The 26,627-nt window shown below is 37.2% G+C and overlaps 1 protein-coding gene across 39 annotated transcripts in view; it reads right to left on the bottom strand.

Annotated features, from left to right (window-relative positions):
• Window positions 1–26,627, bottom strand: part of LRRC4C (leucine rich repeat containing 4C) — a 1,324,460-nt gene that overhangs the window by 121,463 nt on the left and 1,176,370 nt on the right. For 24 of the 39 annotated variants that reach the window (XM_074013927.1, XM_074013917.1, XM_074013915.1 and 21 more), the window contains one exon: window positions 6,897–6,976. The exons of the other annotated variants lie outside the window; for them this stretch is intronic. The gene's annotated coding sequence lies outside the window, so the exon portion shown is untranslated. The remainder of the gene's footprint in view (window positions 1–6,896; window positions 6,977–26,627) is intronic. 39 annotated transcript variants of the gene reach the window in all.

The following is a 26,627-nucleotide window of genomic DNA, read 5'->3' as shown; positions in this document are numbered from 1 at the left end:
GCAAAGGGCAGGAGGATCACTGCAGCCTAGGAGTTCTAGAGCAGCCTGGGCAACATAGTGAGACCCTATCTCTACAAAAAATGTTTAAAAATTGTCCAGATATGTTGGCACATGTGTGTGGTCCCAGCTACTAAGGAGGCTGAGATGGGAGTATCACTTGAGCCCAGGAGGTCAAGGCTGCAGTGAGACATGACTGCCACTGCACTCCAGTCTCGCCAACAGAGAGAAACTCTGTCTTAAAACAACCAACCAAAAAACCTTAGTTGTAGGGCCTACCCTGTGTATTGGAGGATGTTTAGCAGTGCATCCCTAGTTTGTATACAGAAGGTGCCAGTCTAAAATCAAAACTGTTTTTAGACTTTGCCTAATGTCCTATAGGTAGAGACGCAAGGTTTCTCCCCATTGAGAACCACCGTACTAAGTAGTATATTTTTTTCTTTGGATACTTTTGAATAAAAACGAAACACATTTCCACTGCTTTATCTCTGTTTCCAATTACCCTGATTGCAGCACTTTTGTTAAAATAGACTATCTTTATGCAAGTTAAAAAACAGAATTTAAGCAGCAATTTCCTTAGTTATATTTTGGTTTTGTGGATTATCCACACATTTAGAAACCATTTAACTATCTTGTAGCAGGACAATTCTTGGCTAACTTTGAAAGATCAGACAGATATAATAGTCCTTGTCTCACACAATTATGCAGATTAAACAAAAATATGCTTGTAAAACATTTAGCCCAATAGCTGGATTATAATGAATGCTCAATTAATGTTTGTGATTATATTATTATCATAACTATTATTTGTGTAATTTTCCCAGATTACTTTTCTAGTTTATCTTCAAATTTCCAGAAACTATCATACCTCCTCTCTAGATTTACTGAAAACATTTACTTAGAGGTCATAATATGTGTCTAAATGCCAAAGCAAACTCATTATATGGATATAACCTTAAAGTCAATGGAACTTGAGAATCAAGGCACAGTGACAAATGGTTGAAAGAAAATATTTGACAGTAAAAGCTCAAATACCTAAGTCTATGGATAAGGCATTTTCCAGTTATAAATAAGGTACAAATCGTGAAAAGTGTTTTCACTATAAGAAAAACTATTAAAAAAATGGTACAAGTTGTATTCTTCCCTCCATACAAATCAACATGACACTCATTAATTGTGTAGCTCTTTACCAATTACCTTTTAATACAAAAGTATTAACAGAAACATAGGTACCAAACCCAAGAAGAAAATATCTAGAATCTCTAGCATGATACAATCTTCAATCCAGTTCCATGAATCTGTTCATTCTCTCTAACCTAAACATATTTGCATGGCCTTATTATTATTATTTGTATTCTTATTTTTACTCAAGGTAAAATATTGCCTTCAATTGCCTATGCTTTGCTGCTTTATACGGCCAGTGCCAGAACTCTATCTCAATATTTACCCAGGCCAGTCATAAATGCTGAGACATTATAAAGAACAAGTGCCCAACAGAGAAAGAGCTACCGGGGTGCGCAGCTTCATTCTGCCAGTCATGGCTCACAGTGGGAAATTCTCTTCAGTCTATGAAAAAAAAAAAAAAAAAAAAAAAAAAACCAGCTACCACAAGGCTACTGCTCCAGGAAAAACTGTAAGACCCAGATTTGGTTTTTCAACACATTTTGACCTCTAATATTTAAGAAAACAAAGCAGACAGCATGAACACAAAAGCAGACAGACATTTGTAAGTCTCGAGTCAATTATTTCAGATGAAAAAGGAACTCTCTAAAGAGAACAGCAGCTGCTGGCTTAAGGAGCTACAGGTCCCATCAAATTGCAATATAGCCCTAAATACTCCTCTGTAATTATTATTTTCCTCATATGACTGCATAGTTCCCATGGAAGCAAATAACTTAAAAATTCGATCTTTGTTCTTCCAAGAGCTTATATCAGTAGAACTCACTGGTATCTGTTAATCCTTTATTTCACGGGCACAGAGAAACCTATACATTCCAACACCCTCCTCACCACCACCTTCACAGTTAGTTGAGGCCAGATGACTTGTTTTGACAAAAAGATTATGGACAGAATATAGTGTGTCACTTCTAAGGAAAGTCAGGAAAAAGGTCCCTGAGGCACCTCCCTCCCCCAGCTCTCTTTTCCCCTGTAATAGCAATATGGAAGCCACATGTTGGAATGGCAAAGCCGTTAACATAGAAGCAAAATGGCCCCTTGACACAGGACTTGAGAGAGAGCTGCCCTGGAGAACAGCAAGGCCCACAGTAGACTCTGCATACACAGAAAAATAAATGTCTGTCATGTTAATCCCCCAAGACTTCAGGGTTTATATACTATCACAGTGGAGTTCAGACTGTCCTGACAAATGTATCTCCTAACACAGTTACTAGTATGAAGAAAGTGCTTAATATGTAGCTCTTTAAAAACAAATGTGCAGAGCTAAGAACACCATTTACTAGTAACACAGAAGTTGAGATATGGATTACAAAGAAAAAAACACAGTCATCTTGATTTATATTAAAAAGCAATTTCTGCATATTACGCATGAGCAGACTATATATCAACCGACTAAATAGCTCAGGGAGTACTCAGCACAACTCCATATTGCTGACTAAGGCACAGACTGGTCATAGTCACATAAAAAGCTCATTACCACCATAAAGCAGCCCATATATGTTAGGTGCAAAGTGAATGAAAAGAGCAATCTAGTTGGAATGGAGTGGATCTGTAACTTTTATTCAATTCTCATCTTTCTTCTGCCTTTTATCTGAATTGCTTATCTTGGCATAGTATAAGCTACTTTGTGAAAAAGAGAGGACAGCACTTTCACTGCAGTTATCAGCCTGGTGGTAGAGAGCATTAGAGGTCCAGAGTCTTGCCTCAGCTGTGCTGGGCAGTGCCTGCATGACTTTGACGTCTGATTAGAATCTTTCTTACTCTCTATTTGCCCACTGATAAAGTGGGCCCAACGACAACCCTAAGACAAGGTCGTGGTATGGATTAAGGAGCACTGTGTATATAAAGAATCTGGCAAAATGTTTGGTATTTGTTGGCACCCAATAAATGTTGGTTTAATTTCTTCATTCCCTTTCTCTTATTCTGCCACCCTCCATTCTACCTTCCTCTATATTTCCTTTCAGTATCTTGCTTAGTTGTTTACTTGTTTTAAACTAAAAAATGAAGATAAACGCTAGATAATCACGAAAACCCTGATCAGTATGAAATATCTATGCCCTTGAAGTTTGAGTATTGCCTGGAATTTGGATTTGGCAGCCTGATTTGACAAAAATCAAAATAATATCACGATATCCTATGCCACCAAAGTTGGAGCATGAGAAGGAAAGGAAAGAAGTGAAAGAAGGGTAAGCAACAGCACAAATGAGAAGGGATGCAAAGTAATCTGCAAACAGCCATTGCTGAAAAGAGTTTACACAAAATTCAGAATCACACAGACATAAATTAACATTGTGCACTTCCTGGATTTTAATTAATTCAGATATACTGACAACAAACTCAGTCCAAATGGTACACTGTTTTGGTCAGTGGAACTCAAAAGGACACAAAGTTAATACAGCAGCACAAGTTTCACACTATTGGTGTTCTTAAGAGAATATCTTCAAGGGTAGGCAGTAAAAGAGATGGACTGGCATTTGCAAATCATTTCTTGTCTCTTTGAGTCCATCTCAGCCAACACAATCAATATCCAGTAAAAACAAATACCCCACACTGTAATCCCTCAACAGAGCCCTGCTCTAGCCACTGTTTCCTGACATGTTCTTAAATATCTGTAAGTTTTTAATGTATTTCACTTTCTGACTTTGGCCCCAAACTTGCTTTTCAGTTGGATAATGGCTAATGTTCTTTGGCTATCCTCACTTCTGTCTACGTTTGATCCTCAGGCTACATTGACTTTGGTGATACCAGATAATACCCCAGCCCTGTTCTGCTTAGGCAACAGCACCATCCAGGACAATAAAAAATCAGAGGAGGCTAGCAGGATCATCTTTTAAAAATGGCCATGCATGAGCATATCAAAGGAAAGATATAAACAATTTCTTCTTTATGACCAGCCAATACTTCAGTGTAATTTTCATGGAAAACACTTATTTGAAAGAGAATTGTAAATTCACCTAAGTTAGAGAAAAGACAATTTTTAATACATGTGAGTTTATTACATGTGAGTGTAATACATGTGAGTTGCAATGAAGGAACACCTAATGTATAAATGAGTTAATACAGAAATAGATTTTAAAGAGGATTCGGCATCATTTTTTTCTCCCCATCTTACTCCTATACCTGCTGAAGGGCTGTATTTTATTTGCTAAGGGGATATGTTTATATAAAAGGTGATCTTCCCTCCTGCCAGGTCCAGAGGACTAGGTGCAGTAGAAAAATAAATCAACAGTTGATAAATGCAGCAAAAATACTGCCTTAAAATGTTATCCCTTATCTGTAAAAGTCCCATACAAAACCTAGAGTTTAAGATGAATTCCAAAGAATGACATTTAAATTTCAACATGGTTCTACTTACATTACTTTAACCTAGGTCTCTGCTTTTCCTCTCTGTTTACAAACCTATAACACGACAAAGACTTGGTCTCAGTATTTGCTGTCACCATGTGCAAATGACCATGTTCTAAATCCTTACTCAAAGTCTTCTTCCTTTACAATGTCTTCCTAACTCCCCAGCAGAATTTATTTCAATTTATTTCAGCTCTCTAAGCATATTTCCCCCCCAAATCTAGTGTTTGTAAGCTCAAACTGCCTTATATTTGGTTATTTTTAATGTCCGTATCCTCTATAGGTAAACTGACAGTACTGGGAACCTATCTTCTTTTCTTGATTCTCACGTCCCTCAGAGTGCCTCGTCCACTACTTTGTAACCTACTAATCGGTATGTGTTTGTTAAATGGAACTGAAAATATAAAAAGAGGGAGAAATCTCACATGGCCTCTTCATATTTGTTCATATTTGTATTAGGAAAGTGAAGGGTCCAAGGTAATGTAAACAGGCAATATGTCAAGGAAAAAGATAGTTAAGACAACCAGTCCCATATCCCAGATTCTTAAGGCAGCATTCAGAGACCTCTATTAGATAAGGCCTTGTAAAGAGACAAAAAGCAACTCTTCTCCCTTAGTAATGGATAGACTGTCTCTCTCTAGATCCTGCTTATTCCTAATTCTATTAAATTTAAACTCCTACCTTGCTGCTATCAGCCAGAAACCCCAGCCAAATAGTAAAAGCCGAATGCTTTCTCGACACTTAATAAACCCAGAAAGGGTAGAAAGCTTTTTTATGGTATAGCAACATGGGTGTTAGTCAGGCTGGATGGTACTGCCTTGGCATATAAACCCCAACAAATGCTTCTTCTTGAGAGGATACTCAGTTGGCCCTTAATCTGAAGACATAAAACCTTCCTGCACACACACACACACAAGAAAAAACCCACAAAGTGTTAAAGACCAGCAGCATCGGCATCACGTGAGAGCTTTTAAGAAATGCAGGATCTCGGAACCCACCCCCAGACAACCTGAATCGGAACTGGCATTTTAACATTATCTCCAAGTGACTCATACATAGGTAACATTTTTAAGAAGCATGGACGCTGGATATTCTGGCATCAATATTTCATTTGCTTCCTGGCAGTCTCTTCACTCTAAACCATAACTTTATTACGAAAACTATTTGCTTCCCACACCCTCTCCTCTAACTCTGCATGTTTTTTCAGGCATCCATTTGTTTTAATATGTAATACAAAAAGAGAAAAGACTTCTCTAGTGTATAGAATGTATACATTTCATTCACATACATTATATCATTAGATCCTTATGATATTCCTGCGAATATCGTCATGTATAACTTGTTACATGTCACTCATGTACAGAAATATCTGAGAACCTCCATGTCTAATGCTTTGAAGATGCAGACGGCTTCCGTCTATAGTCAACCAATGCTCCAACCTTGGGATTAGAGAATTCTGATTGTATTATCCATGGACCCAAGAACTTAAAAGCCCAGTTCTATCTTACTCTTGAATCTTTTGCCTTTTCAACTACCATAACCCAGTTTCTCCCACACAGAGACACTAAACATGCACACTCTTGATGAAAGCTTTTGTAGTGGCCATTACATAATGGATTTGCTGTCAGTTGTCTAAAATGTACCTGCTGAAGAAATGAAAAAGAAAAACCTAATCCATGCTTATAAGTAATGGAGTTTTCAACTAAAACCTATTTGGGCATTTCTGTCCTCTATAGTATGAGTTTTTAATTGGCTTTAGTCATGTATGTGATCTGAACATTTTTAGCAATGAGTAAAACAACATAGGTAATAGTATTAAATATATATTATAGTTTCATTAAGAAAGCATTTATAGTGTTAGGATGTTTATAGTTTTAGAATGTAATATAGGAAATTGTCAACCATTTTCAAAACCAGAGCACAATTTCAAAATGTTTAGCCTAATTCTAGGCCACATTCTAAAGTAAATATCTCTACACAATGCAAAATATTAACTAAAACTTTAGGCTTCATCAAAATGCCTCAACACTGTTGATTAGGCATAAAAATACATTACTTTTATAAAGTCTTTTGGTTATTAAATAATGGACAGGTGTCTACAATTTAAAAATCATCTGGGTATAATGACTTAATTCTAGTACATAGGGAGGCCAAGGTGGAAGAATTGCTTGAGGCCAGGAGTTCTAAACCAGTCTGTGAAACATAGCAAGAGCCCTGTCTCTACAAAAAAAAATTAAAAATTAGCCAGGCATGGTATGGTGGTGCACACCTGTGGTCCTAACTACCTGGGAGGCTGAGGTGGGAGGACTGCTTGAACCCAGGAGTTGGAGGCTGCAGTGAGATATTGGAAGGAAAAGCCCAGAAGCCATACAACTTACCACAAATTCCACTGTTGTCTGTCACTGTCTAGCTGAGTAACTCTGGCCAGTCCCTTCTTCCTCACTCTCAGTTTCTTGATCTGCAAAATGAGGTGATTGAAACTAGATGATGTAAGAGTCCCATACAGCCTGAAAATGCCATTTTTCTGCAAGACTGGAAACCACATCTGAGTACATTTCCTCTCCAAAAGCAACACGCAGAAGATAAAAAGATTTTTAAATGGCACTTGGCACTACTGATGTTCCAACTCGTTCATACTATAATCTCAGCTTGATACTTTAGAACCACATAGGTTGCTAGTATCCACCACAGACGAGCAAAGCAGAAGAGAAAGGCTGTTGGCATACTCTTTGCCTGAGAAGTGTTGCAACTAAAAGTCAGATCAGAGGGAGAGTAAATCTTCTCCTCCCCCTTCTGAGGATCTGGTGACTCTTTCTTTCTGGGCCCTGCCTCGGGAATTTCTCCTAGAGAAATTTTTCACTGGGGACCTGGGAGTCTAGCCCTTGACTAAACCCCAGACAAGGATGCATTGCCTCCTGGAAGGCTCCCTGCCTGGACAAGTCCTTCAAAATCAACCTAAAAAGGAACTCCAGTCTCCAGGGAGCTGTACATTTTAGCATTTTTTAATCAGATGTCTGGCCTTCTCTGGTCTTTTTTGAAACCTTTTTTTCTTATTGTATTATAATTTTATTATGTTAATATACAAAGAGTTGGCAATGCATAATTTTAAAAGGCAAATTCAGTCTTTGAATGAAGACTGTGTGATGATTACGGCTCATGCTTTAACTACATTTACTTATCTTCCTTTCTTCAATCTTGTATGGGATAATATCTTTGAAATGGCTTTTGTTTATTTTTTAAATGAGTTTCATGTTTTTTCCCTTTTCTCCTTTTCATTACTGTTTTCTAGCAGAAAATCAGAAAGTCAGGGAATGGTTTAAGTTTGTAAAATCTGAGAGATCATCTGGACTTAAACCCAATTTCATTAAATGGCTTAGGAGATGTAAATAACTCAACAAGGCAGTACTCAGATATCATGTATGTAAAAGTGAGTACTGCCCATATCCCTAGTAATTAGGCCCATCATTAAATCAGAGTTTAACGGATTAGGTTCATTTTTATGACATACACAAGTGAACCTGAAACACAGGGTCCTATTAGTATTTAATATATAAAGTAAGCTAGTATCCGAACCTAATTAATTGCATACACAATGTGGTCAACACAGAGGATACAAATTCTAGAAAAAAGTGTACACCCAAAAAATAACAATTCTGTTATTAGTAGCATTATTATTGTCATCTATTATGACAAGCCTAAACTACCCAAGCGTTCATCAAAGGAGCAATTCAATAGAATGTTTTCGGCATGCTCTTCTTTTAACTAAAAAGAGAATATGGAATGAGAAGAGAAAAAATAAGATTTTTTATTCCAGTCTGAAAAAAAAAAAATTCTTTGAAGCTCCTCATGGTATGCATGACAAATAAACATACATTTCTTGCTTTCTGCAACAAAAGAACTGTTATGTGCCTTTGCAATTAATTAATGTTGTCTCCAATATTTCTAGAAAATTAATGTCAAATTCATTTGAATGTGGCTTCTGGAATAACAGGACCTCTGGTCCATTTCCTATATGGTAATGTAATGACAGCAAGATACCCTTTTAAATTTTATGTGTTCAAATTGGTTTAAAAAGGTAAATTTCTACACTATAATTAATGTATGCCAACAATTTTCAAACAGTTTTAGCAGTGGAGCTCTTCTTTGAAAGAACATATTGGGCCCAACATAAGTTAAGGCACTTTAAATGTCTATCATTGGCTAAGAATATACTTTATATTTTGTGGAACTCATCAAGCACCTTCCTAGAATTTGAAAGCTTGGTAGGAAATTATTCTTCAAATTCATATATCTCATATTATTGATGAGAAAACTGAGTCTACAAAAGAGGAAGTGATATGAGTATGTCTCACAACTAATTAGTGACAAAAGTTAGAATTCATGACTCATTCATTTATGCAACTGATGTTTATTGAGAACCCTCCATGTACTCATTTTGTGCTAGGTTTCCTATGTATATCACATGTTTTTATTGATCATTTAAATTTTATATAATTTTGTTATTATTTTATTTAATCATTTCCTAGCCATACAGAAAAAAATTCATATCTATTTTGTTTGTTTGTTTGTTTTGAGACGGAGTCTCACTCTGTTGCCCAGGCTGGAGTACAATGGCGTGATCTCGGCTCACTACAACCTCTGCCTCCCAGGTTCAAGAAATTCTCCTGCCTCAGCCTCCTGAGTAGCTGGGACTATAGGCTCCCGCCCCCACTCCTGTCTTTTTTTCTTTTTTTTTTTCTTTTTTTTGTATTTTTCATAGAGACAGAGTTTCACCATGTTGGCCAGGCTGGTTTTGAACTCCTGACTTCAAGTGATCTGCCTGCCTCAGCCTCCCAAAGTGCTAGGATTACAGGCATGAGCCACCGCCCCCGGCCAAAAATTTGTATCTATTAACCAATCATCAAATCTACATTCATCATGTCTCACGTGTAAAGAACTAAGAACGTGTTAGAAAAAGGCAAGTGAACCTAGAAGTTCATAATCTGTTTAAGCAGTGGATATGCACAAACAAGAAATTTGCTTTAAAAAGCTAGGATGACATTTAAGTGCTAAGTATAATATAGCAATGAATATATTGGCCTCAGAAACTTATACCCCAAAATTTGGCACTTTGACATGCTGAACTGATGAAGAAGCTCAAGGTCTGACAACCCCCACCTCAGCCCCCTATCTGAGCTCTCAATCTCTCAATCCTTTGTCTCCTGTCTCTCCCAAAGCACAGGATAAAGTTGCTCTCTGAAGTTCCCTCATCTAAAGCCCAGATCCACCAAAGAAGGTCCCTTTCCTGAATTTTCATTAACTGAACTGCTTCAGTAGGAAGAAGGACAAGTCTGTCAACACACCTGGATAGACTTTTGCCACAAACCACTGTCTGCTCTGCAGCTCAAGAGACTTTGTCCCAGGCCACTGCATGTTCTTCAAGCCCACTGAATTTTCCTAATAATCATTGACTCCCCTCAAAGTCATTCACATTTCCTTATGTACCTTTCTATGCTAGGGTAATCGCTGTGGTTCTCTCCTATGCACGTTAATAAACTCATATGCCTTCTCACTTATTAACCTGCCTTTTGTGAGATGATTTTCAGCAGTGGGCTAAGGGGAAGTGTTTTTGTTTTTTTTTGTTTGTTTGTTTGTTTGTTTGTTTTTTGGCCCTGAAGTACATTATGTAAAGAGAGATTCTTAAAAAGAGGGAGCTCATTGGGACTGACTTCAAGTATTTGAATAAGCTTCGAGGAAGAGATAAAATTTGACCTTAAAGTATTTATTAACTATTACCACCTATATTGTATTAAAGACATTGGCATCATCCATGGCATCTGGATTGCAATAACTGTATAAATAGACTTTTTCCAATTAATAGCTCATAAAAAACTAGTACAAATTTGCATTATTAACATCAATAGGCTCCTAAAGAATTATTCAGCAGCTAAGCAGTTCATTTTTCAGCTACTTTGTTTGTGACCTTTGTTGTAAAAATCCTGATCTTTTTCATCCATGAATGAACCCAGTAAGAATTTCAAAATTGACCAGATCTTCATCAGTCTTGGCCATTTCCTGAGACCAACTAGGCATTGTGTTCAAATTTATCTCTTATACAATTTCCTGACTTAATTCTCATCCAAGTCAAAGTTACCTTTCCTTCCTCTAAAGAATGTTTCTCTGTACATTTTATTTAAAAACGCTCTTAGATTTTACTCTATTATTTGCATATGTTGCTATATTATTTATGAATAAATGCCATTTTTCTCAGCTATGTTAGAAGCCCACGACAATAAAAACCATGGCTTATTCCTAAATACAGTGTTTTGCCAAAGAGGCACTTAGCAAATAGTCACTGTTGTAATTTGCTTTTAATGGAAAAGCCCACATGTTACAGAATCTGTACTAGTCAATGAGTAGGTGCTGACAGCCTACAACTTGTGGCTTTTGATGATTTATTGATATGATCCTCAAATCCTAGGACCTTACCTGTGATGCATTCTAATGGTTTTCTAGTCTATATTATTCCATTTCAATCTAATTCATTAAAAAAATTACAGGTTCGCTGAATGATAAAATTGATTTCATCATCATCTCTGGCTGCATGAATTCAATCAAATTATTAATCTATTCTAAGGATTATTTTATTTACTTGTAGAATATAGATAACAATGTTATCTCCTTCATAGGATTGCTTTTAGTATTAAATTAAATGCTACCACTAGCATTGTGCTTGGGGCTTAGTGTTCAATAAAGGCATACTATTTTTATGGATATTATTATTTTAATTATTTCCACCATTGTATTAGTATTATAAATTCAACTTTAGATATTTGAAAACTGTTAATTTATGTTAAAATTCTTAGATACATGCTACATATTGTTAAAGTCCTAACTTTTTTTTTTGCTCTTGTTGTCCAGGCTGGAGTGCAGTGGCGTAATCTTGGCTCACTGCAACCTCTGCCTCCTGGGTTCAAGTGATTTTCCTGCCTCAGCCTCCCAAGTAGCTGGGACTATAGGTATCTGCCACCATGCCCAGCTAATTTTTATATTTTTAGTAGAGACAGGGCTTCACCATGTTGGCCAGGCTGGTCTCGAACTCCTGACCTCAGGTGATCCACCTGCCTCGGCCTCCCAAAGTGCTGGGATTACAGTCATGAGCCATCATGCCCGGTCCTAAAGTCCTAACTTTTTATCAAGTGTTGAAGGAAAAGAAAAAAGATAATAAATAGAATTAGTCCATACTCCTTCTAGACATCAAATACTCAATGTTATTTTGTTTTTGGTTCACTCTGCAGACTTTAGATTTAGTACTTCATCTCTGTAGTGATTAAGGAATGTGGAAAATGATAACATGGCATTTCATTTAGATGTTTCTTCAAGGTGACATACATGACAGATTCATTCTTCTAACTTAACTGTGATGAAATTCATCTCATCTTCTATTAGTGGCAGAAATATGAACAGAAGCATGTGGTCTCCGTCATCTCTAATATTTGTACCAGAGAAGAAGATATTAACTAAAAGAAAACTGAAATATATCTTCTGTTTTTTTAATAATTCTGGTTTGAGCCCTCAAATCATTCTATACCCATGAGGTGATAAGTAAAAGCATATTTTTTTTCATCTTTCTTAGATTATAAAAGTAGGTAGTTCCTTTATAATACAATTCACTACTGATATAATTTTAATATAAAACATAAGCATTAGAAATAAAAGGTATATGTGTGAGATATATGTTCATATTTCTTCTAGTATTGACGCTCATAGGAAGAAAAAATAATTTGTTTACTATTTCTGCCATGACTTATCAGAAATCATGGCTTATCTAAGCATGTTCAAACACACCAACAAAGAGAAATAATACCAACTGCTCAGTGGGAGATAAAGTGAAGCTGTTTTCCCAGGTGGAGTTTATGGTTGTCTTTCAATCACTGAAGAGACTGAATTTTTCCTCAATCTAAACTAATCTTGCTTGCTTTCAATCTTACCCCCTCTGAGCCTGTAACTCCTTCCTTTTCTTTCTTTCTTTTTTTTTTTTTTTACTAATTTAAATATGGACCTCTTTTAATCACACATTTCAAAAGACTTCTCCAGAGCACCCACTGAGTGTACCACACTTGTTTCATTTTGTTAATTGAATGGTTCTTACATCCTCATTATCTGCCCACAGCACTTAGCATTTTCCTATTATAAAGCTATCCTTTGCAATATCTTCTCTGCCTACCAGGAAGGCTAAAATCCTGCTTTTAGTGTCTCCCAACACAGGACTGACCATGGGTCTTTAAACTCCCATGCTTTCAGATCGCAATGGGTTAAGTGAAAAGAATCCATATTGAGAACTTATTCAAGCCAAGCTATAAAAGGTAGACAATCCTATGACAGATATAACATTATACCCATTTCAAAAAGAAGAAAATGGAAGTAAATGAGATTCTATCACTTATCAAAAGTCACACACAGTAAGTTTTTGGGGTGGGATTCCCAGAGTCTACACTCTAGGTCATTGCACTGTCAATACTAAACAATCATTGGGTTGTTCTGTTTTTTGTTTGTTGTTTTTCTGTCTCTGAGGTCTTTGAAGGTCTTGATATTCTCCGTTGTTCAGATAGAGGGGTCATGTCATCTCCCAGATGGTTCTAGCTGTTTAAAGCCCTTTCCCTGAATTCTAGTTCTAGCAAAGTTCAGAAGAATTAGCAGTCATTTGTACATATACTGACTGCATATCTACAAATGACTGTAAGACACCTGAAAATAGAGAGTCTGGAAAGCTTCCTCTCCTTAGTAGAAAATGATTGTATGTCTCTTCTCTAAGGAGGTTTTATATATGCAGCTTAAAATCCACATAAAGAAAAATTCTCATATAGAGTGATGTTAACCTCATTTGTACGTAACTGTGAGTCAAGGTATACCACTGTAGTAACCGCATACAGTAAAAGCCTTGTGACATGATTACTTTTCTATACTTTCTCATCTTTGCACCCCTGCCTAGGATGCCTCTCTGCCTTTTCATCCTTCCTTGGCTAAAGCAGGCTCATTCTTCTGGGTCAAGTTCCAATGTCATTTCTTGTATAAAGCTTTTTTCAACACCTCTTCACCCTCAGTTCTCCCTCCTTTGAATTTTCCCAGGACTTTATTCATTCATGTTCCTAAGATAGCACTTATAACAATGCATTATATATTTCTCACTCTATAGGCTAGATTTTCCAACCTCAGCACTGTTGACTTTTTAGGCTAATTTTTTTTTTTTTTGGTAATGCTGCCGTGTGTGTTGTAGAATATTTGGTAGCATCATGGTCTCTCTCCACTGGGTAACAGTAGCATCAGGGTAGGTGCATATAATCCCAGTGCTTTGGGAGGCCAAGGAGGAAGTATCGCCTCAGGCCAAGAGTTTGAGATCAGCCCGGGTAACATAGGAAGACCACAGGCATGGTGGTGTGACCCTGTCGTCCTAGCTACTTGGGATTCTGAAGCAGGAGGATCACCTGACCCCAGGAGTTCGAGGCTGCAGGGAGCTAGGATCTTGCATTTACACTAGTCTGGGTGACACAGTAAGAACCTGTCTCAAAAAATGAAAAAAGAGTAGCACCTCCCCTTCAATTGTGAGAATGAAAAATGTTTCAGGTAATAGATTCCCAGTTACTCTTATTTGCTCATTACATATTGTATGCATATATTAAATATCACTTGTCCCTCGTAAATATGTACAATGATTACATATCAGTAAAAAATATGTATTTAGACATTGTCCTCTGAGGAGTAGGTAAAACTGCCCCTAGTTGAAGGCCACAGCTTGAGATCAGAGACTACAAGGGCAGTGACTGCTTTTTTTCATCCTAAGGGTACCTGATACCCAAGAGTATCAGGCCAGAACTTGCTGTTATCAGAGTAACAGCAAGCAATTATAATCTCCTGGTTGGAAGCTAGGCGTGGTGGCTCACACTTATCATCCCAGCACTTTGGGAGGCTGAGGCCAGCGGATAACTTGAGGTCAGGAGTTCAAGACCAGCCTGGCCAACATGGTAAAACCCCATCTCTACTGAAAAATACAAAAATTAGCCAGGCAGGGTGGTGGGAGCCTGTAATCCCAGCTACTTGAGAGGCTGAGGCAGGAGAATCTCTTGAACCCAGGCGGCGGAGGTTGCAGTGAGCTAAGGTCACACCACTGCATTCCAGCCTGGCAACAGAGCGAGACTCCATCTCAAAAAAATAAAAAATAAATAATAATCTCTTAGCTGGAGTTAAATTAGTCTCATTTCCCAATAATAACATACAGAATTATAAAATTCACTGAATTCATACTTCATCCAAATGTGAAACAAAGTGACTATTAAAGATGGATTCAAAGGTAATGAGATCAAAAGTATGTGGAAATCAGAATAAGAAAATTGTATTTTTTGTATATGTAATAAATGAAAATTATATATACCACATATAATCATAAATGCATGTATATGAAATATTGTATATATGTATATGCATACACTTGCCCATACAAAAAGAATAACCTTTACTGGGAAATTGCATTCAGAAAACTGGATAAGAGTTTTCTGATATCTCTGAATATATCATACTTAATACTTAAAGTCTCTGTTCCCTAAAATTGGCCAAGACTCTCTCACTTTTTTTTCCTTCAAAGATCCATTCATAAAAAAAGTGATGCTTATTTTAAAATTTCAAAATCAGAGGGGGTTGATAAATAAAGAGGCACAGACAGTATGATACTGCCTTTTGTTCTGATAAGATATTCATCGCTACCCAATTTAGGGCAGAATAAAGTATAAAAGAAAATAAAATTTCAGGACCCTCTAAATTTACTATGCCAAGGGGCAAGTTAAGTCCTGGAGACTGTCACATTGCATGTTTGCAACTTCTGCTTCTTAGATTATAGGTTCACTCTTTTCTTTATTGTTCTTGTTCTGTAAATGACTAGGAGAGAGCAGAGACCAGACCTCTCCCAATTCTAATCACTGAATCCTTGTTACCGATGAACTACCTTCTTTATTATCTTGTACCTAACTCGCCATTTGGCACAAAAGACCCCATGACTGTTACATCTTCAGTGTGGAATGTTAAATATAACTTTTGCAAAAGAAAAAGAACACCTTGACTAATCTGATCCTTGTAACTATGCATTAAGCTTTACATAGAAAGATACTGAAATTCCGTTAAGCTTCCCTATGTAATATTTATCTACAGGTATGATTCCAAATTTCTATACTTCAGAACACTGACTTCTATTCCTTGGAATCTGTGCTTACCGGGCAGAGGTCCTCAAACTTTGTGCTTGAATAAACTCTCTTTAAATTTAATTCTAAGCCTGGCATGGTGGTTCACACCTGTAATCCCAGCACTTTGGGAGGCCAAGTAGGGTGGGTCACTCGAGGTCAGGAGTTCGAGACCAGCCTGGTCGATGTGGTGAAACCCTGCCTCTACTAAAGATACAAAAATTAGACAGGCATGGTGGCAGGCACCTGTAATCCCAACTACTCAGGAAACTGAGGCAGGAGAATCATTTGAACCCAGGAGACAGAGGTTGCAGTGAGCCGAGATTGCACCACTGTACTCCAACCTGGGTGACAGAGTGAGATTCTGTCTCAAAATAATAAAATTCTGACCCTTTTGATTATTTTAAGTTGACAAAAGTCATCTGACATTGCTTATTTCTGTAGACTAGCTAACCATTTATTTGGACTGAAGATCAGAACCACTGTGATCCTCATATGAACTTGTGATGAGAGACCTTTTTTCACCTCAGTAGTCAACTGTGCCTGCCTACCTTTATCTATTTCCTGAACTGTGGTTTGAATTAATCAGAGTTATAAAAGTGAGATAGAATTGTCTTTTCATGTTTAGGTTGTTTTAAATCCGTGAAAATCTCTTATTCTCACTGGGATAATCCAAGCAGTAGTAGTACATTTTGCAAGAAACAAATGCATAAACAAGACCAGACCTTCCTAAGCAGTCAGAAAGGGGGTCACTGAGAACCAATGTACATAATCTCTTACCCATTGCAAAGGACCATAATTTTTTTTTTTTTTTTTTTTTTTTTTTTTTTTTGAGACGGAGTCTCGCTCTGCCGCCCAGGCTGGAGTGCAGTGGCCGGATCTCAGCTCACTGCAAGCTCCGCCTCCCGGGTTCACGCCATTCTCCTGCCTCAGCCTCCCGAGTAGCTGGGACTACAGGCGCCCGCCACCTCGCCCGGCTAGTTTTCTGTATTTTTTAGTAGAGACGGGGTTTCACGGTGTCGGCCAGGATGGTCTCGATCTCCCGACCTCGTGATCCGCCCGTCTCGGCCTAGGACCATAATTTTAATGGTCACCTGCTATCGGTTGCTTCTTTTTAATTTTAGATACATTAATTATGCTTCTCATTATAATACTATGAAATATAGATTATTCTTGCTTCTGTAAAAAGGAGGTAATTAAATATTAGGACAATGAATATATTGTGTGATGTTATTTAACTGCTCAGTGGGTGAGGCAAAATTCACCCGTTGATACAAACTGAAGGTACAAGGAGCACCTTCGAGTACAAGTTCCTTTTCGTGCCCATTCCTCCTCTATATAACTACATGTGCAGTCAAACCTACAAACGGATATTTCCAAGCCTCCACATTTCCTGACTCTTCCCCCAGCCCTATGCCCCAGCCTGGCTCGAAGGAAAAGAAGAATGACTCAAATGCAAAGCACTATGTATTAGTAGAACAGTTCAATTCAAAGGTCAGGGGTCCTGCATATCTGAGACAAGAAACCAAGGAAGAAAGAGCAGCCTCACCTAACGGAGCACCTTCACCTAGAAGTAAAGGATCTCCTCTGTGATTGCAGTTGAAAGAAAACACCTCAGCCTCAATAAGTTACTTCAGTTTAAAAGAGTTTATGCCATTCTGTATACAAATTTCAGTTCTTAGGCTGCATTGACAAGTCATTTCCTGGGATTCTCACTGCAGCATTTTGTGTTGTGACACAACAAAGAACACGTGTTCATCTGGCTGCCACTTTCTGGGTGCACCTTGGACTGCCTGCTTTGGAGTTCAGTGTTAGGAGGTCTGTTTGGCATCTGGACACTGCTTCTAACCAGCTGCGTGCATTTGGATTCTCTGAGTGTCAATGAATTATTTAAACTTATAGTCTATGCATTTACCTATTTATACATATCTATCCTATTTCATGGAATCAGATGGCTTTGATGACATGACTCAGGTGAAAACATTGTATAAACCACACAATATTATTCATACTTAAGATAGTGGCAACATTACTGACCATGAATAGGCTGATCATCTCAAGCAGTGGTACAGTAGAAACACACATACACACACACACAAAACCCTAACACACATATGTGTGTAGATATACACACATTCACCTAACTCACACGTACCACGAATACACATTTATACACTTAGATAATCATAATATACCCACCTAATATACACACACACATACAACCCTAACACATATATGTATATACATATATACATACACACATACACCCACCTAACATATACTCTCCCAGCACATACGCAGAGTACCCCACACAACAGAGAGCTCTCAAGACAAATGGATCTTACCACATATTTTATAGTTCTGAGTCAGCACACAAAGACTCCATTTTTATCTTGATAGGGTTGTGAAAAGGTCAAATATTGATTTAGGTTTTCAAGAGAAGGCAAAAAATAAAAAGTCTTTTCTGAAAATATTTGCTACACTTTACTTTCATTCAGGGTTTTTGTGTGGAGCAGAGATAGCTTGAAACCCACAGGATGGCAAAGATAAAATGGCCCAGCTTATGGATGTGGCTGTGAGATTGATTTCACTTGTTCCTCTGACTTTTATTATACAAAGTAGAAAATATCTATATGGCTCCAATACAGAAAATAAGAGAAATTAATGTAAAGCAATCAAAAGATTTATGTAATCCATATATATATATATGGCATATTTTATGTTTATTCTCATAAATAATATGAGAAGCTTATAAAAGCACTTTCATATAGACACGTCACTGCACAAAACATCAATACTTTCTTTCTGAAAAATAGGAGACTTTAGGCTCATTTTCCCAGACCTAAAGTCTCTCCCCATTACAAAACAAAATGCTTGCAGAGATAAAATTATGGTATCTGGGTGACATCTTAGAGATGTCTGAGACACTGAAGAGAAAACAGTTTTGGATCAGAATAATTTTTACCTAATTCTCCAACTATTCCACTTAGCATGTCTACAGATAGTAGCAATCCCTAAATATCTTTATAATAGCTGCAGAAACACTCTGTGCTTAATTCCAAAGTTATCATTCACCTAGGTATATATACTTTTATGTTCAAATATCTAAGGTTACTTCTGGACTAAGAAATTTAATAAGACTTGTAAAAACAGTTTAACTCTTTGAAGTATGTTTGACTTTACAACGGCATATTTTCAAAAACATAGTACATACTAAGACTATGAAAAAATATCTCTTGCTTGTTTGTTTACTCGGTGTTGTGAGCTAACTACCAAGCAAAGAAGCAGGTTGGCATAAAAAGCTGGTATAAAAACAGACAGATCTTGTTTTGGATGCCAGATATGACGCTTTTTAGCTGAGAGACCTAAAACTTGTTACTCAATCTCAATAAGTCTCAGTTATCTGTAAAATGAGCATTAACGGTAACTACCTCAAAAAATGCTTGTGGTGACTAAATGAGATGATCAATGTTAATGACTTCCTGTGTTACATTTCTCTTCAAAGGATAAGGGTGAATATGATTTGCTCTTAGTAAAATAAGTGATGGAAATACACGATTTATGGATTATTAAACTTAACCCTCCAGATGCACTGCAGCTGAAATGCTACATATTACCTTGGATCCAATCCTGGCTTGACATAAGCCACCTGAGGGACCCTGTGCAAATCGAATAACCTTTCTCTGTCTCAGTTCTCTCAGCAGTAAAACAGAACAACAGTGAGACATCTCATTGTGTTGTTTTAAGTATTAAAAAAGTTAATACTTATAAAGTGCTTATCATACATTATTACTTTGAGGTACTGCTTACATTATGAAGATTTTATTCCACTATATATTTTTTATAGTTAAAAATCATGCCCTTTTCCTTTAACATTATTACTGAAAGCAGATTATCAAACTATGGGATGAATTCCATTTCTCTAGATCTTATATTTAAAGCAGATAGTGAAAACAGCTATCTGGCCAGGAAGCCGACTTCTAGGTCCCAATCTGTTCTGATCTTTCCCGTATCCTTGCAGGTAACATTTGAACCCTGGTTGTGTCCCCAGACAGGTGTGTCAATGCAAATAAAGCTCCAAACTACCAGCAAATGCTAAGAACAAATAATTTTTCATACTTTATCCTAACTGAATGATTAAAGGGCTGATAAAATACAATGTTAGCCATTCACACTTTGATTAAAATGAAAGCTTAAAAGTAGACTTAGATGGAAGGCAGAAAAAGAGCATGAGGGAACTCAGGATCTGAATAAAGCATGGTGATGTCATAGATTGTGGAGGAGGCAGAATGATAAAGCTAGACAGCAGAATTTCAGCCATGTGCTGCTCACTTGTACATTTCTCTGAACATGGTCCATGTTTCATATTGCCCAGTCTAATGAAGACAAAAGATCACAGATCAATGTTTCAAATTGTTATTGCTATTGTGATACGTTATTCTTAGGTCTATCTATTCAACTCCTCCTTTTTCAAAATATGATACACATAACAGAACTTCCAGAATTGTATAGCATATGTGTATGTTCCTATATGATATATGCATAAGAATATTTTCATTCATTATTCAACAAATGTATGAGTTCCTATCATGTACCTACTTCCAGACACTGAAGATGTAACAGTAAATACAACAAACAAAATGTCTTCTTTCTTAGCATACTAGAGGGAAAGAGACAATCAAAAAATGAGTAAACTTTTGTTTTTGTGTTTGTTTTCTGTCTTTTAGGGACAGGGTCTCACTCTGTCACCCAGGCTAAAGTGCAGTGGTCCAGTTATAGCTCACTGTAACCTAGAACTCCTGGGCTCAAGCAATTGTCCCACCTCAGCCTCTCAAGTAGTTGAGACTACAGGCACAAACAACCATGCCTAGCTATAATTTGTTTATTTATTTCTATAGAGATAGGGTTTCTATGTTGCCCAGGATGGCCTCAAACTCCTGACCTCAAGCAATCCTCCTACCTTGGCCTCCCAAAGTTCTGGGATTACAGGCATGAGTCACTGCACTCTGCCCTAAAAATGAGTAAATTCTCTTGTATCTAAGAGGATGAGAAATGCTTTGGACAAGAGTCCTACAATCAGAGAGGATGGATAGGAAGTGTGAGGATAGGACTATACTTTTACACCTGTGGAAAAGCAAGATCTCCCGGACAAGGTGACACCTGAGCCCAACCCCGAGGCACTCTGGGATGTGCCACAAAGTCACCTGCTCTAAAGCATTTCAAACAGAGGAAACAACAAAAGCAAAAACACTGAGTGTGAAGCAAGGCTGACATGTTTGAGAAACACTGGAAATTTCCTGAAACTTTCATGATGATTCTAGCTATTGCTCCAAAGCGTCAACACAGCAAGGTGATAAACACTCAGTGTTCTGATATATCTGTCCCCCTACTCAAGATACATAAAGTCTACCCAAATGTTATTTATAATCTCTGAGAGAGCTATTTTTAGAAAATTATGCAGAGTAATTTGTTCAGTCCAATAATGGCTAACCCAAATAGAGTTGATGCAAAGGGGGAGAAATGCTCAATGTACCTGCTCGGCGGCTGTGTGAGTGACCTCCTGCAGGCTACTTTGCCTCTGTGAAACTCAGCCTCCTCACTCACACAATGGGAAGAGTAGAATCCGCCCCATGCATGTCACTGAGTTGTTCTAGCCTTAGGATAAGACGCACTTGATGAAGAAGAATCACTTTCCACCCAAATACAAAATATTTTGGTATAAAACCTCATTTGCATAAGGGCCATTTGTCTGCCAACTTCACTTATATGGGAGACAACGAGGTCTTTAAAAAGAAGCCAAAAATATCCTGCAGAAAACAAATTTGATACTACATCATTGATATATCAACTCATGTTTTACTATTTCTGGCAAAGTTACAAAGCCTCTAACTCAGAGTCCATTTATTCAATCTGCAAGCGCCATTCTACTGTTCTTAAATACAGACTTTCCTATTATGACCATCAGTTGACTTTACCTTTGAGCTCTACAACCTTTTTAGTTGTGTTGAATTGCTTTGGATCCACTCATGCATTCTGCAGAGCAACATCTACCAACTGACTATAGGGATTTGATAGCAAAGCTCTCTGGGTATCTAGAGATGAGGGTAAATATTTGATTGGAGTAGAGAATAATCCACTCTATTGTGGAAAGATCTTAGTTTGGGAATAACATAATCTCAGGTTCAAAAGCCAAGATCATCACCAAAAATTAGACTCACATTGAACAGGTACCTCATCTCAGAGTCTCCATTTTCTACTTTTGGAACTGGAGGTAATGATGACAATCCTATAGGGTTGTGGGGAGTGTTGAGAAGAATATATGTAAAAATCTTGGTAGAGTGCATGGCATAGCTCCCTTCCATCCCTTTACTGCCCTAGAAATGGCTCAAACCTAGGACTCTGGTTTCAGCAAACCTTAACACATCCAGTATATAACTGTGCCCAGAAAGGAACAGACACTCTTAAGTAATTCCATGCTTGTAAAAGTGAATGAATGAATGAATCAATAAATAAATGAACAAATAAAGAAGTTTCTAAATCAATCCATAAATTAACTACATAACCACATCTCCTAAATCCTTACAAATCAAGAAGGAAGATATCCCTTTATCCTATCTTCTCTTAATGAATACTAAATGATGCAGTATTCATAACTGCAGATATAGAATCTTTCTTATCTTTAGAGTCAGAATCCTAGTTTAGTAGGCACAAAGATGCAAGGCTGAGAATTATGCTCCTAGGTACTCTGGCAGAAGGCAGAAAGTCATTTTCTTTAGACGAGAGCTTTAGCTTCAGCCACAGTCATTTATTCTCTTTTACAAGGAGGAATCCATTTATGTCTTCAGGAGACAGACGTATCAAGCCATCGGGTGTTTCTGCCAATCAACTCCTGCCAAAGCTCTGATGTTTTATTTCATTAATACAGGCACTTTCCATTAATCTGGATACTGTTTAAGAACGTTAGTTCCAAAGGAGATTGTTTTTTGGCTCTTGTATTTTGAAGGTCTATTTAATACATTACTGCAATAAGTTGATCCCTCGCCAAGAAAGAAGCAGTGGCCACCCAATTATAATCAGTTTCTGACAATATGACTCTAATTCTTGGCCCAGTAATGTTTATTGTGCTTTATCTGGAATTGATAGAAACAAATCCAAAGAATTCTATTGGCTGAGTAGAGAAGACTAAACAAAACAAAATATGAAAGTGTTTTCTTCTTTTCCTTCCTCTCTTTCTTTCTTCCATGAAAATAAGGACACAGCATATTTACTATTTACCAAGTATAAAAACATAAGAACATAAGAGTATTTATGATAAGTCGAGTTAAATAGACAGTATTGATGCCTAAAAAACATTTTGTCTCTATCCCCATTCTTTCTAGTTCCCAAGTAAACCGGAGTTTCATTCAGGTGTCCTCCCTCCTCCATGTGGCCATGTCCTTCTGAGAAAGAAGCCGCTTGATGCAGTCCCAAAGAGTGAGTCTTGAAACGCCTAAGACAATCATGGCTGCCTCACTTTCTTTCCTGGTCATGGGTTTGGGCATATATTTCTAGCCAATGAAACATAAAAGAAGGCTTAGTAAAGACTTCTGAGAAAGTTTTCCTTAATTTTAAAAGACTTAAGGAAAAGATAAACTCTTTTTACTTGGCCTGTGTCCTGTCTGGATGTCTGGATATGATGCCTGCAGTCGCAACTGCCTGAACGCTAAGGCTACAGACAAGCTGAGAACAGAGCAAAATGATGGAAAGACATTTGTTCTTGATGCTGCTGTTGAACTAGTGAGATAAACCAGAAGCACTCTTTCCCTGAACTTCTTGTTCTATGTGAAAATAAATTTACTTACTTTAAAAGGCAGTATAGATACCTATTGCTAAGGGCTATAATAGGTCCCGGGTGGGACGTCCATGGGGTATATGGCTGTGTAATAGAATTACTCTTCAAAATTTCTAAAATTGCAAGGTGGGCTGCTCTGTGTCATTAAATATTACAGCGATGTGCCTATCTTTTAAAATAACAAAATTCACCACTATGTTTTATTTTCACCACATTTCATAGTCTCTAGATCAATCTTTTACCTCCATGTGCAACTACAGTAGGGGAAGCTTTTTATAGGAATGTGCTCAAATCCTTGGTCCTCAAGTTTGGATTTGGATCCAATCTAAATGCTCAAACACTTGTATGAATGTGCCTCAGCCATAATTAGGAGTTTTGGAAATAAAAACAATCTGCCTCAAAAACCAATTTCAGCCTAGATTCTCCAATTCCTCCAACTCATATTGGTTTTTCAATTTTCTCAGTATGTATTTGGAGGGTGATAATTATTTGAAATCTCCAATTCTAATTCTATGTATATTGCACAAACATATATAATTTATTTCATATATGTTAGTATCTTTTTGCCAACTAAAAGTTAAAACCCCTACAGACAATTCCTACATTCTTGTTGTATCATTGGCAGGCTCTAGCAAAAAGCTCCTTATAGAGAAAATGCTCAGTCATATTTTGTGACCAGTTAACTTGCCGAGCAGATATGGAAAATAGCAAAAATCACAGCACCTTTTCCGTTCTACTCTGAGTTGTTAGGCTTATCTTTTATTAAGCCTATAATTACATTTGACTCTAACCTAAATCTGTTCTCAAGAGAAGGAGAGAAAAACTGCATTCTTCAAAGCATGCTTTACTTAAAACCCTGTTGCTCATGTCCCACCTAAGTGGGTGAAGCAGAAAGCAGAAAAAATAGTTCACTTGCTGCAGCTGAACTTCTCTATACCAATAAACCAATGGATCTAAACCAACACATCACCACAAGAAATGACAGAATCATTATTAACCAAGTCCACATGAAAATAATGATGAAGAAGGTATGCTGACTTGCCCAAAGACTCACAGCTACTAGTGGAGTGCTGGGGCCAGAATTCAGGCAAGCAGTTGCTTCTCAGACTGCCCTCTTAAAAATACCCATCCCTCAAAAATGTCCTGTTTACCACTTAGGTGCGAGAACTATAAAATTAAAAGCTCCTGCCCAAGGAGCTAAGAAAGAATGAGGGCCAGCATCAGAGACCATCATTTGTGTAACCAAATTATCATCAGAAAATAACATATGAATAGAGCAGCCCAGAAATCAGCAACCTTTGACATTTGCTTTATTTCTTTTCGTGATATACCATGATTGTTGAAATTAATTCAATCTCTTTCAAAGAGTTAACTAGAAGAAATACAAAATGCATGGCATACACAAAATGATTCACAAAACATACAAAAAAGTCTTTTTAAAAAATTTTTTTCAGAGACAGGGTCTTGCTCTGTCACCCAGGCTAGAGTGCAGTGGTGCAATCATAGCTCATTGTAACTTTGAACTTCTGGGCTCAAGTAATATTCTTGTCTCAGTCTCCCAAGTAGCTAGGACTACTGGCAAGCACCATCACATTCAGCTAATTTTTAATTTTTTTTTTGTAGAGTAGACATCACTATGTTGCCCAGGCTAGTATCAAACTCCTGACCTCAAGTGATCTTCCCATAGCACTGGGATCATAGGCATGAGTCTGGGATTATAGGCATGAGTCACCTCACCTAGCCTGAAAACAATTATTTTAAAATATGTACTGCATTAAGGAATGTGTAGCAACTTACCTGCTGAAAAAAAAGTCGTTGATTTAAAAAAGAAAAAAGAAATACTGAATGTTATTGATAAATGAAATGAAAAGATTAAAGTTTACTGGAATTTTTTTCTGTCTCATGATAAAATATCCTGAAATATTTAGGAAAGGGTTATGTTTTGTCAGAAGGAAAAATAATTTGTTAAGGCTGATATATTTTCCAGTGTGAAGGAGAAGGAAGAATAGGGCATTCTTCAGTGGAATAGCAAATATGTGTGATTTTATAGGAAGACTACAGAAACCATTTTCATGTTGCCTAACCAACATTTAACAATATTATAAATCTATGTGATAAAAATTAGTTTTAGAAGTTATAAAATATAAAAAGGGTATAGTACAAGTGGTCAGGTTCAATTGTGGGAAACATATCTTGAAAATAGTCCATCATCCCATAGCCCCAGAAACAAAAATTCCGTGCAGTGATTAAGCTAAAAATAGAATTTTTTTTTTGACAAAACAAGCAATGGGGAAAGGATTCCCTATTTAATAAATGGTGTTGGGAGAACGGGCTAGCCATATGCAGAACACTGAAACTGGACCCCTTTCTTATACTTTATATAAAAATTAACTCAGGATGAATTAAAGACTTAAATGTAAGACCCAAAACCATGAAAACCCTAGAAGAAAACCTAGGCAATACCATTCAGGACATAGGCATGGGCAAAGACTTCATGACTAAAACACCAAAAGCAATGGCAACAAAAGCCAAAATTGACAAATGGGATCTAATTTAACTAAAGAGCTTCTGCACAGCAAAAGAAACTATCATCAGTGCGAACAGGCAACCTACAGGATGGGAGAAAATTTTTGCAATCTATCCATCTGACAAAGGGTTAATATCCAGAATCTACAAAGAAGTTAAACAAATTTACAAGAGAAAAACAAAAAACGACATCAAAAAGTAGGTGAAGGATATGAAGAGACACTTCTCAAGGGAATACATTTACACAGCCAACAAACATGAAAAAAGTTCATCATCATGGTCATTAGAGAAATGCAAATCAAAACCACAATGAGATACTGTCTCACGCCAGTTAGAATGGCGATCATTAAAAAGTTGGGAAACAACAGATGCTGGCGAGGATGTGGAGAAATAGGAATGCTTTCCACTGCTGGTGGGAGTGTAAATTAGTTTAACCATTGTGGAAGACAGTGTGGTGATTCCTCAAGGATCTAGAACCAGAAATACCATCTGACCCAGCAATCCCATTACTGGGTATATACCCAAGGGATTATAAATCATTCTAC

Source organism: Macaca fascicularis, chromosome 14 (genome assembly GCF_037993035.2).
Source record: "Macaca fascicularis isolate 582-1 chromosome 14, T2T-MFA8v1.1".
NCBI lineage: Eukaryota > Metazoa > Chordata > Mammalia > Primates > Cercopithecidae > Macaca > Macaca fascicularis.
The sequence above is the reverse complement of the archived record's forward strand: the minus strand, read 5'-3'. Positions and strand labels throughout refer to the sequence as shown.